The sequence below is a fragment of the Mchenga conophoros genome, linkage group LG2 (genome assembly GCF_057382185.1).
Source record: "Mchenga conophoros isolate Kocher_MC1m ecotype Shallow Benthic linkage group LG2, M_conophoros_male_GT1.1, whole genome shotgun sequence".
Taxonomy (NCBI): domain Eukaryota; kingdom Metazoa; phylum Chordata; class Actinopteri; order Cichliformes; family Cichlidae; genus Mchenga; species Mchenga conophoros.
In genome coordinates this window covers 35,359,000-35,371,691 of record NC_140527.1, presented here as the reverse complement: position 1 = coordinate 35,371,691, position 12,692 = coordinate 35,359,000, and positions in this window count along the sequence as shown.

Sequence of the window (12,692 nt, the reverse complement as noted above, 5' to 3'; positions counted from 1 at the left end):
GTTATCCCTCACATGAGAAATCAGGCATGTATTTGTGTGGTTGTGAAAGAGTGTTCTGAACCAAAAGAACAAACAAGCTACTAGGTATTCACACAGTTTGTGCTTAATACTCAGTGGTAACTAGATGTCAGCTCTGACAAAGAAGTGCATAAGCTTATTTTAGTCTGAAACCACAAAAGGGCAACTCTATGAAGTTTACTTATTCTGAAACTTATGAAAAAACTTTCAGAATAAGTTTGAAAAAAATATTAACATTTTAACTTTTTTGGTATTAATGTCTAGTATTATTGCTTTAACACTTTCAATTGTATTCAAATGTATGAAACAATCCATTGGTTCAAACCTGAAAGTCTTAAATGTGCTGTACCGCTACAAGAAAAAACAGACCATTTTAGAATAACCACATGTGTGCCAGAATAACCTTTGGCTTTAATAAGTTTAAATTGTTTCTAAAGAACCTACTAAAATATGTATAACCAGTGGTTTCCTGTAAGAATTACCATATAGCTTATGAGATTACATGTTTTGAGAGATAAGCAACCTTTCACCCAAGTCCCTCTGTGAGTCACTTTTTTGTTTAAAGTCTCTTCCTCTTTGGGGCTTCTTTTTTCATAAACTGCATGATCGTTCTATGTTCCAAACTGTCTCTTTTGTTTTTATTGTTGTTGCTGTTGTCTTGCTGATTTAAACATATTAGGCCCAACCAAAAGTTAATAAAAGGCAGTTCAACAGCTGCATAAAGAGGTAGTGTCTATCACAAATCGTCTCTCAATGAACAGCTCCACAGCTGTAAGTTGGACTCTATCGCCACCACGTGGCAAAAGTAACAAATTACTCATCACATTTTACTTTAATTTTTTCTCCATGTTGAATCTCAAGAAAAATGTGCACTTGTTTTGTTAGTATTTCTTGTTTCTGGAATACTAAATCAATCGTATGCGACTTATTATTTAGTCTCAAGGACTGAAGATGTTATCTTCACTAGATGGACCGGTTTCATACCTGTGAATCTGTCAAACTTAAAAAGTGGGCCTATTGTGTGTTCTTATTTTATGTCATGTATACTGTTGCAGTGGCGGATGTTCACTGTAAACACAGCAAAAGTTTTAAATAATCAAGTCAGCATATGCGCTAGTAATCAGAAGAAAGTTGGCCACATGGGAGAACACATAGGCAAAATGCAGCCTGAGGTCCTCAGTCAGGCCCTCTGTGTCCTAACAGGAAAACCAAACCAATACATCCCACAAAAAACAACAAAAGCCAGCAGTTTCTCAAGGAATCTTCTTGCATTTTAAAAAACAAACCTAGGTCTACTGGTTATGTCTAACACAATTCATGAAATTTCGTGTCATTCTGTGTTCAAGTTTCAATCTACTTGTTTATGGCTCTCAAAATTTTGCACTACCCTGCATATTAAGGTCTTCAGTATGGGACTGTAGTAACTCTAATAATACTGTGATGTTTTTTGTAGATCATACTATTTTTATTTCTGTCTGTCTGTCTTTCATACAGGGCTCTCTGAAGAAATATTACACACCAAGCTAGAGGGATCAGTACAAGATAAATAAAGATTATTATGATTTGAATCAGGAAAAGTTCCCGTGCAGAGTCTAAAAATAAGACAATGTAAAACTTCAAGTGACTACAGGGTCATAAAAGGAAATGCTCAAGGTCTGTATTAGAAAAAATGGAAGAAAGAACATATTATAAATGTATCCACAGACAAAATGGTTTTTGTTGTTTTTGCTTATTTGATGTTTTTTTCTTTTTCTTTTGCGACTCTTTGATTTTGCATGCACAACAGTGGAGCGTTTTTTTTCTGTTGCTGTAATTCAATGCATGTCCACATGGTGGCAACGCCGTAACATCAATAGGATGTCACAAACCTGTTGCTCCAGGAAATGATCATTGGTGTCGTATAAAGTTTATTGCTATAAAAAATTAGTCATGTTTTTCTCTTCATTACTGTTAGCGTTTTTTAACACTCCATATGAAGTGATGAGGGAGGTTGCACATCTACATACTGAAGCATCTCTGAACACATTTTATTGGTTGTGTTTACAAGATGTAAGTATTTCAAATTTGAAATGAGAAAGGGATAAACACTGATTTCTAAATTGTAGAAAAAAGATGAAGAACATACTAGTCATTTGAGGTATAACCAGCTGTACCTTCTTGCTTCTGCAAGAAAATGTGATCTCAAAGTCAAAGTTCAGAGGATAACAAGAAAAATCCATGATTTTTTTGCAGTAGGTTCTTTTGGTCTATTTCATGACTTATTGCAGCATTCCACACGTAGCTTCTATTTTTATTTATTTTCACATCATTTAAAATATTTGTGAACATATCAAGGTAAAAACTTTGTTAAATTACTAATTATATAATGCAGTTTTATTTGTCATCCAGAGTGTGCTGCGCCTACTGCATTCTGGTCCTGCATGAAGTGTACAGTACCTGCTGAATAAAGTGGGCATTCCTGTAGTGGTTCTGCCCCTGTGTGTCTCATTCGTAGCTCTGAATTTAAACTGACAGCCCCTGTAGAGGAGTCGGGAGACTTCCCTAGCCATCTGTCTTAGAGCAGCCCCCCTTCCCTCCCTCCACACATCCCTCATTCCCACACTGGGTCTTTGTCAGCAGTTCCTGTCCCTGGACTAGGCGTGGCGTGCGCAGAGGCTGGGGCGACCGTGGGTGCTTTCAGAGGCACCTGCAGATGGGACAAAGGGCCAAGGGTGCTGGGGCTGAAGACAGATTGATGCTTTGTGCACTGAGGCTGGAGAGAGTGAGAGAGCGCAAGAGAGAGAGAGTGAGGGTGGGTATGGGGGGGGGGGGGGGTAGTTAGCTGAGAAGTTTTCAGGGAGAGGATTTTAGGGGGAACAGGGGTGGGTTGGGGTGAAGGGGGAGGTCTGTCACTCTAGTCTGTGTGAGTCCAAGCTTTGGAGGACCCAGAGAGATTGACAGCTTTTGTGGATTGCATCTCTGCACAATGGTCGGGCTTTAATGGTCGGCAAAGCTAGAGTAGAGCTTTGGGGAAGGTTTCGAGGGGAGGTGGTGCTTGGTAGTGGTTGCGATGGTGGCGGTGTGGGGAGGCTAAGAGATGGGGGGCCAAAGGCTTTACTGCTTTGCTTGGTGGGGACCAATTCATGGGTATTCAGTCCAAGGCTCGTTATTCACTGAATGCATCCAGTGGAGGAATGCAGTAGCATCAATTAGAATGTGTTAGGAGATAGCAATGCAGGGAAGAAAAACCTTTCTCTCCCTTTTGCTCACAGGACAACACAGTCCCACTATAGGAGGTGTCAGAGCCACAAAGCCTTTTTTGTGGGTCTCTCTCCATTACATTACCAGTGCAATATGTAAGGTGGGGACTCTTTTGATTTAAATTAAGTGGAAAAAACACTAAATCCTATTTTTATTCAGCAGGGATAATGGCGTTATACTCTATAAAGGTCTTTAACTACTTATCTGTGGCTTAAAATCTTCCCCAGCTCCCTTTTCACTCTATCTCAGTGTCTTACTCTCATTGGGAGCATTATATTTATTCAGTGGTGGAGGGTCAAAGACAGACTGTTAAACAAAGTTGCTTGTAGCCTTAACTGCCGCATCACTTCTAATTGTGTATCACTGGGTCAGTGGTTTGTTGTGTTGTCCCCCCGCAAGAAAGGACGAGCGGATATGAATTTAAACAGTATCTAGTAAGGCATTGTTTGGAGTGGGCTCAGGCCACCTCTTCAGAATCAGAGGGCCTTTCAGACAAAAAGAGGTGTTTTTTTTTCTCTATAACTTTTAAGACAGTTATATAAAAGGAAGGGGAAGGAGCGGAAAACAGTTTGATGGTGATCACATGTCGGGGTTGACACACCATTCTGTTTTTTTGAATGTAGAGAGGCCAGTCGTACATGCCATTCAACCTAATTAGACTGCACTTAATTGAATGCTTTTTCAACTTGCATGCAGTAAACACATTCTGTATTTGAAAACAATGAAAATAGCTTTAATTTCAATCAGCCATGTCCCTTGGGGTTTTTCTTCCTTTTCCCCACTGAAACATCCCTGTTAAATTTCTAATTCACACTCCTTGTGAGAAATTTAGAAAACAGGCATCACGTCGGGGGAAAGGGGTTACTCTGCACTGACTAACTTGAACAAACTGATTTTTAAGTTTTTCATCCATGCACTCAGCATCCATTTTGTCTCCAATTTCCTTGCTTTTAACACAAGATGATACAGATGGCACGTGTGCTGAATGTGTGCGGAATTTTTGTTCTCCTTAGGTTTAATGAGAACTAACTGGCAGGAACCTCTTGTAGAAAGGTGTGGATTTCAATATGAGCAATTATGCTTCATTTGAAGCCAAATGAGCCAAATTTGCATCCTCTGAAAAGAGAACCAGAGTTAAACTGTATGAAAAGTGCAGTAAATTGGGGCAAACATCACAACGTGCAGAAATGCATCTCCGCTGTAATTGTGTAATTGTAGAAGAGCTCTAAATGCACGGCCCAATTAAACTTGCTTCTTCTGCAAGGCAAAGAATTGGCAGGTTATTATGCAGGAAAGTATCAGCAGATCTAAATAGCTGCCTCCTTCATGGGTGGGGATGGAGGGTGAGATCATTTGCAGGAAAATGGAATATCTGATCAAATATGGACAGATGTCTTCATACATGTCGAGCGGCTGTGAATTGGATTGGAAGAGGCAGGATAGATGGATGGCCTCGTCTAAGAGATAGAGCTTCCTGCCCTGAGTACTGAGGGGGCACAAGAGGAAAAGGGGGAGAGAGGGGGAAGGTTAGGCTCGCAGTGGGGGGAGACATTTCCCTGAAACACCAGTTGATGGGTTTCTCCCACAAAGGGTGGAGTGACGCATTCTGCACTGCTGCAGAACAGCCTGGTCTCTGTCTGGATTAGGCCCTGCAGCACACAAAGGAGAGCTCAAGTAAACGGTTCATGAATGTTGATTAATTGATGCCATTTTTTGCAGTGTGCCATGGAGATTTAGAGGGTAGGGTGCATGAGGGAGGTTGTGTGTAAGCCTGGAGGGCTGCGATCTGAGGCTGGAAATGTGTTTTTGTGAGTGTATTTTTCAGATATGCAAATCTTAAATGGTCGCAATAGATCACAAACTGTCACAAGTTTGATTCATAACTTCTGTGGAGATTCCTTAGTCGTTCTGCCTTCAATGAGAACAACAGTTTGCCAGTAAAAAGTTCTAAGAGCTCAATCAAGTCGGCACGCTGTGACTCTCTTTGGTCTCTGTATGCTTTTGCTCCCAATGGTGTTGTCAGATGTGCCCAGCTGGCACAGTAAGCAGCTCAGGTGGCAGAGGCAGCGAGAAGGTTCCCACGATGGGGTTTAGGGGTACAGGTGTCCTGGGAGAATGAGGGTGGCCCGGGGCGAGGAGGGGCGAAGCACTGGCCCATAGCCCACCTCAATGGAGGGATCCCAGGGGCCAACTCAATAGCCTGGGTTCCACTTGATGGAGAGAGAAAGGAGCGTTTCAGCCGCTGCCCAGCAGGAAAGATCTGGTTGTGGGAGACCTCTTTCAGGACTCACTGTTTGTCTGAAGGCTGTCACAGCAGATGAGTACTCAGCAAACAGCGTGAACAAGGATTTGAACCAGAAAACCAACAGAGCCTTGACAATATTGTGATTGGGCCTTGTCTCTTTAGAGGGGCTGAAAGCCGAATTGAGAGCAGTAACAAGTGCACATTCACCGCAAGACGGGGATGCCTTTGGGTTGTGTTTTATGGTTTTGAGGCTTGCATGCGGTGGATAAAGCAAAATCATGTTAATCTCCCTTTTCTCTCATCTAAAAGCAGAATGGCAGTGAACCTGTGGCACTTTAATGGTCTAACTAAAGTCTTACAAAGTCATTCTTCAGTCAAATGCGAATCAGACATCTGTAATCGCTTGACCCAAAACAGAAACACTCTTTAAAAGTGTAAATAAGCACACCACAATATTTACACTGACTTTGTTCCTAAATGTGTTGCTTGTTATCAATAAAACTAAAGCCGTGGATGACACGAACGCACCCGTTGCAACAGAGACACTACCATAAATGTATGCATGTGGATAAATAGTAAGACATGTTATGTACACTTATGTGTAGATATTTACTCAATCTTTATGACTCACTCAGACGTGCAAGCCTTTGCTTGGTAGCTCATATCTAACTCTAGCGTCCTAGAGTGCAGGAGAGGAAAGAGGAACATACCAGATGCATACCGCTGTAACCACACCATAGTACCTTTAAGTGTTGTTGTGCTACAGTAGCTCAATATTAGGGATACAAATATCACTAATACCTTATTCATCATTTGGCTGTAAAATCTGTTTTGTTAATGTGGACCTGGGTGCTTTCACACCAACGGCTCTTTTAAAATCTATCCATCAGCACATGGGAAAAACCAAAATGGATAGTGGGATTCAGTAAATTCAGATTACACATAAAACAAACAAATTATATGCTTCAGTTTTGTTTCCCCTCTGACTTTGTATACATTTATTGACCGATTTATCCATTTGATGTTGAGTGAGAGGGGTATACAAAGAGCGATGTTGTCTTTTGGAGGAGTTGGGGTAACTTTGAAGGTTTCTGAAGAGAGAGGCTTGTGATGGAATGGGCCGGGAAGGACTGTGACTTCTCCATTGAGACTGGAGGGGCACGCTGGATTAGCTCGATTTGCCTGTGAATGGGTGCTTTCCATTATTCTTGTTAGGGAGCTGTCACATTGAATTGAGAAAGTGAAAACCTCCTTTTATCAACCTTTTCCAAGTGAAACTGAACAGGCAATCAATAACTGAATTCAGACTCAGGGGAAAGTCAAGCAGAATGATATGGGGCTGTTATAAAGGGAGTATTTGTCAAATTGCTAATGCGAAAAAGCGGATAACTGATGTAACTTTGGCTCCAAATGCCATTAAGTATAAGAGAACACTGAAAAAATAGAAATAAAGTCTTAACGGCACAAATAATGGTTTACTACTAATAATAATACTGTAATTACAATTTTTTCAAGCTAACACAATAACAGCCACTAACATTATTACTATCACACAATAGTAGTAATCACAACTTTCATAAAGAATTCAATTTAAAAAATAGAAAATATAAAAGTTACAAACATTTTTTTTTACTTTTCCTTGCTTCTTTTTTTTTTTAAGAATTTTATTACAGAATAACTTAAGACCATTTGTCATATGTCAAATCGGCTTCCACAAAATGCATTTTTATTTGCAAATAATTTTACAAAGAGCTCAGTACAAGATCATGACTGTTGCAGGACTAAACAAACCGAGAGTGGCTCACATTTTATTATACGAATGACACCATATTGTTTTGGAGTTTCATTATATTGACCTTATTGTGCCATTGTGCTTGTTCTGACACCATGATAATGCCTGAATACGGAGGGAATTATGCCCTGTATAAATAGATCCCATAGTCAAAGATCGCCTCAATTATCCCTCTACACATTGACAACATGAACAGAATAAAAACTAAAGCCTTAGTCCAAGCTGGTCTCAAGGCGCTCTTCAAACATTGTTTTGGCCTTTGTAAGAGGGGCAGAGGAACATCATCGACATCAATACCAACAGAGAAAAGAAATGCATTCATCTGATACATTAAATACTTACATGTATTATAAAGAATTAACTGAGAAATCATATATATATTTATGGCAGCTCTTTAAATGCATTTGTTTTTTTTAAATAACGCAAGTCTGTTTGTTCCCTCTTTATTGTGTAATTCTTATTATGGATTTTAAACCTATTTAGCAAAAGCTATTTTTAATGTTTACTGTGTTTGCATATTAAATTGCACATACTACCACAGAGAAGGGGTTTCTGTACATGCACACCATTAATCAACACATTTTCTCATACTGCTGCTTCCAGTTTTTACGCTGAATGAAGAAAATGAATCGGATCATTTGGTCTCATCAATCAAATTGGTAATTGATGTCTTAATCGTTATACAGTTAATTGAGCACCTTGATTGTTGCCTGTCATTGTTCAGAGTATTTGGATACATTACCCAGTAGCCAGCCTGCATCAGTTTGGAGGAATTAGAACAAAGGGATTTAATTTTATTGCAATAAAAACTATACAGTTTATATAAAAGTAATGCCATATTGCATATTAAAGAATTGTATTTTAAATTTTAAAAAGATGGTTATCTGTCTCGCAAATTGTTTTAATTTTAAGAAATTAACTTAAAAATAATGATAGCATGAATCTCTTAAGTGCTCTATTCCTGCCAAAAAAGTGTATGTGAGGTTTTCATCAGTATAATTGTCATCAATCCATCTTCTGTGCACAGTGAAGTGATAACAGCTTATGAAAAATGACTCATGGCTTTAATGAGTGCCTCGCCTCTTCGTGGTAAGCAGGTTCACAGCACTCCATGAAACACCAATTCTCCATTTATTCCACTTCACTGTTTTAACTCCACCTCATATACCATCTTGCCTTCAATTTTTCACATAACGAATTCCTCTTTCTTATTGCAACCAGCGCAGAGATTAGTTAAACGAGTAAGACTCTGGGCCAGGCGAGTGATGATAGAGGCCACAGCCTATAAACACCCTTTGATCCCCTGCAGAAGGGAATAGGTGTAGGATAGCAGTTAGGGCTCAGGGGAAACTGTAGGGGAAGAGTCCTTAATTGAGTTACAGAATACTTTAATTACAACTGTTTCCCACATTCCTGCTCTTAATGGCTTGCGCACAATATGAGCCACCAAGGGGTAAAAGAAAAAAAAAACCTGCACCTAATTCAATGCCCGGAGCGCAGCTGCAAGGCAATTATCATCAAGCACCCCTGCATCTGTGTACAAACAATCTCGCAGCTGCTGCCATTGATACTGTACATGCAGAAAGGCACAGATTGACCCCAGTCTCTAGTATCGCCTCCAGACCATGACCCATTCATTTAGGAGGCTTTTGTGACACCGATGAAAACTCAACCTGTTTACAGTTTCTAATGAGTTTACATGCGCTGTTTATCATAGCGCCTTGTGTTTGTGGACATATACAGCATCGTTTAAATGTTGCATCATCGTGAAAAATGCTAGCAATAAAAATTGTTAGACGATTACTGGAAGGTCATTTGATTTTTTTAAACTTGCATTTTTATTTATAAAACATAAACATGCTTTATAGAACACAGAAGCAATTAGACTAACAATCATCACCTCTTTTCAGTCCATCCTGAATTTCCTGTTGTAGATGGAACCACACCTCACTACAGGGATATTTTCAAGTCATCTACAAGCCGGCAAGTTTTCAGGATTGGGAATTTTTAACTTTTTTAAGTGTAAATTCCTGTTCCAAATTTTTTTGGGGGATGATATGGGTGTTATTCAGTACTTCTTTAAGAAATATATGAACATATATGATCATGTAACCTCTATAATCTGCTTCTTCGTTAAACCCTCTAATAAAACGTCACTTTTCACTTTAATTTTTAGGTATCTTTAAGGACAGCCACAAAGTTTTACCATTTAACACTTGCATAAGGGATTTTCTAAATGAGCTCTTTAAAGTTACAAGATGTTTACACACCAATCAGAATTCTTTCAGTTCAGTGTTTAGATGCCCAAACTGACATATAAAGCACCTTAGTACCACTGTGGCTAAGTGCACCGTGTATTCACAGCATCTGCATGTTTTACAATACTTTTTAGTTTCCAGTTTTGTACACATATTTAAACAAATGCCACCATGGTGGGCATGTGCGTGTCTAAGCTGGATGGATGCGTGTGACCAAGAATGTGAGTGGGGTAGTGAAAGTGGGTGAGTGGGCCTATTTGTGTGAGGAGCACACCAGCGAGGGCCACTGTGGGACAGAGGGGGAAATGGAGGATGACTTTATGACACAGAGGGCATAGGATCGGAGACAGAAACAGAGAGAGCCTAGTGGAGGCGGAGGTGGTATGGGGAGAGGGGCTGCCCGAGCTGTCAGCTCTGAGGAGCTGCTGGAAGGCTCAGCGGGAGCCCAGCTTGGCCCCCAGGATGCCTTGTCACCACGGCGAGGGCCTGGAATGCACCAACACACAATGAGCTCCTGGGGCTTAGAGGGCACTCTGATTTGATAACCACATTAAAGTCCTAGCAACATCTGTTGGGGTGCAGGAGAAAGGCCTACTGGCAAGCTTTAACCCCTGAAACTGGGATCATTAACCCTCAGCCCTGTGAGAGAAGGGGGAAGACAGCCCTCTATTTGTCAGCCGCCCAGCACAGGGCTGAGGGGGCTAATATTTTACTAAAAACAGCGTGAGAAGAGAAGCAGCTCAGGGCACCATGGGGAGTGCTCCTTCACACTTTACACACAGATTAAGAGGAATGTACAGTCTGTTTTGCTTAATGGAACTAACAAAATAACATTTGCATAACCTCCAAAGTAGAGGCTTTCTGAGCATGTCACTGATTTACATGATATTGATCAAACAGCTCTGCTTGTCTCCACTAGTTTAGACTGCATTAAAAAGTTAGCATTAAAATTCATGTCACTGTTCCTTCGCTTAAATGAAAACAAAGCATCATACTATACATCAAATGCAATAAACTGTTGGTATACATTAACATAGATATGCCAGGATTATTTTCCTCTCTGATTTGTTAATGTGCAGTAAGAGGAGAGGGGGCAAAGTTGATAGAGGATGGATGGAAATAACAGGTGTCCTGTCACAAAGACATCTCGGGCTTCGGGATGCTCCGATGCTTCGTGGTCAGCTCCAAGCCTCATCCACCTCCACAGGTTTCAAAGGGAAGGCCACCTCTCTGTAATGAATAATTAGGGAAACAAAAGGCCCAGAGGGGGTGAGAGGCTAGGGAAGGAGGGGCAAGCTGTGGAGGGTTTAATGTAACTAGACCAGATGCAGAGAGGTTTTTGCCCCTGTGCTTCATAGAAAACATCATCCTAAATGTATTCCCTGGAGATGAGGGCCTGCAGGAGGTGCCCCCGATGCACAGGGTCCTCAAGTACCTCCACACAAGTAATCCCATTCACTGCAGCTCATTACATGGGCAATTAAGTGCTGGGGTAGGGGAGAGGGATGGGGTAAGGGGGTGATGGCAAAGAAGTGTGTATGCGCCTGTGTGTGTGTGCGTGTGAGAGAGAGTAAGTGTATGGAGGGTAACAGGCCCATCACTGGGTTTTAAGGATCGAAACCCCTACCAATCCAATTCCCCCTCACCCGGCTTCACCCTCACTAGCCGCCCCCTCCCGGATTCTTCACCTGGGCTGAATCTCTCTGGACACCTGCCTCTCCTAATGAAGATCCATGGCTTCATTTCCATTTCTGGAGTCATATCAGAGACGGCCAAGCACAAAACAGGCCTGTTTCCTCAGAGGCCTGGAGAGCCGGATAGAATGACACGGCTAAGTGCTCTGGCAGAGCAGGGCAGCTGCAGAGCCTGAAAATGGGATTTGGTTGGGGGTTCTGAAGTGGGGGGCTCGGATGGAGAGGACCTGATGTTTGGATTGGCCACAATGGCAGCCGTGTGCTACCTCAGCAGCTCCTTGGTACTAATGAGGCTTTCTGCAGAGATGGAAGAGAAGAGGAGAGGGCATGAGGAGGAGGAGAAGAGGAGAACAGAGTAGGAGTGTACCACTACACACCTACCTCACACACTCTCACCTCCTCTGCTGATGACAGCTATGTTAACTCTTGAGAACACACACCAAGGGTCTTCTACTACACAGAGCAGACATAAACAGGTGTCAAGACTCACACAACTACCAAAGGACCTGCTTTCTGCAGCTGCTTAAGCTCTTGTTGGCAGTAGCTGACATGACTACAAACAATTTTGGCACATGTTCTACACATTTTTTTGCATTTAGTGAAAATAGGTGGGGAAAAAAGCAGATCATATTGGCACAAACCAAGAGATCACAAACCACAAAACATGAAGAAAAATGTCGAGGTCACACAAACACATTCTCAAACTTTGTAGAAACTTTTTATTGATAAAAAAATATGACTGCATACCACTATTGAGCTTTTCCCACCCCACCCAGTTACCACCCAGCACAGCGTGCATGTGTGTCTTTCAGTACAGTGGTTAAGGCTGTGCTTGTTAACATGTTCTAGCTCACTGACTCCTCTCAGCACCTGGGGCTAGGGACTCAGAGCTGAGCCAGGTGAGGGAGATGAAGAAAGGAAAACAAACAAGCTGACACCCTAGTCTTATCACAGCTGCCTCCTTAAATGAAGAAACTTTAAGAAGCCCATGTTCTTGTTGTATTAGGTCAAAAAAAACAGCCAGTTCAGGCAATGATCAAAAAGTATTTTGATTTTAATTGTCATAAATAGCCATCAGATATTAAAAGGAGATTGGGAGGGGACCATATTATATGCATAAAGTGGCCACTATGTATAAAAAACCAGTAAAGGTCAGTGCATGAGGCATAAAAGGTGACCTGTTTGTGTAGGTACAGGACGAGCCTGTAGGGGAGGAGGGTTTAGCTAAGGACTGTGTACGGTGTCATTTTGCAGGCCCCTCTGCACTCACCTGGAACAGAGCACTTCCCCTCCCCAAGTCTTATCAGTTCCCAGAGGAAATACCTGCTGCAGGTAAACACGACCTTTCGACCCCAGGAACATCCACTCTGCCCCACTGTCAGCAGCCAGTGTCCCCGTCCTGGAGCCTGTCTCGGCCTTAATCCAAGGATTACCTCTACCTCAAC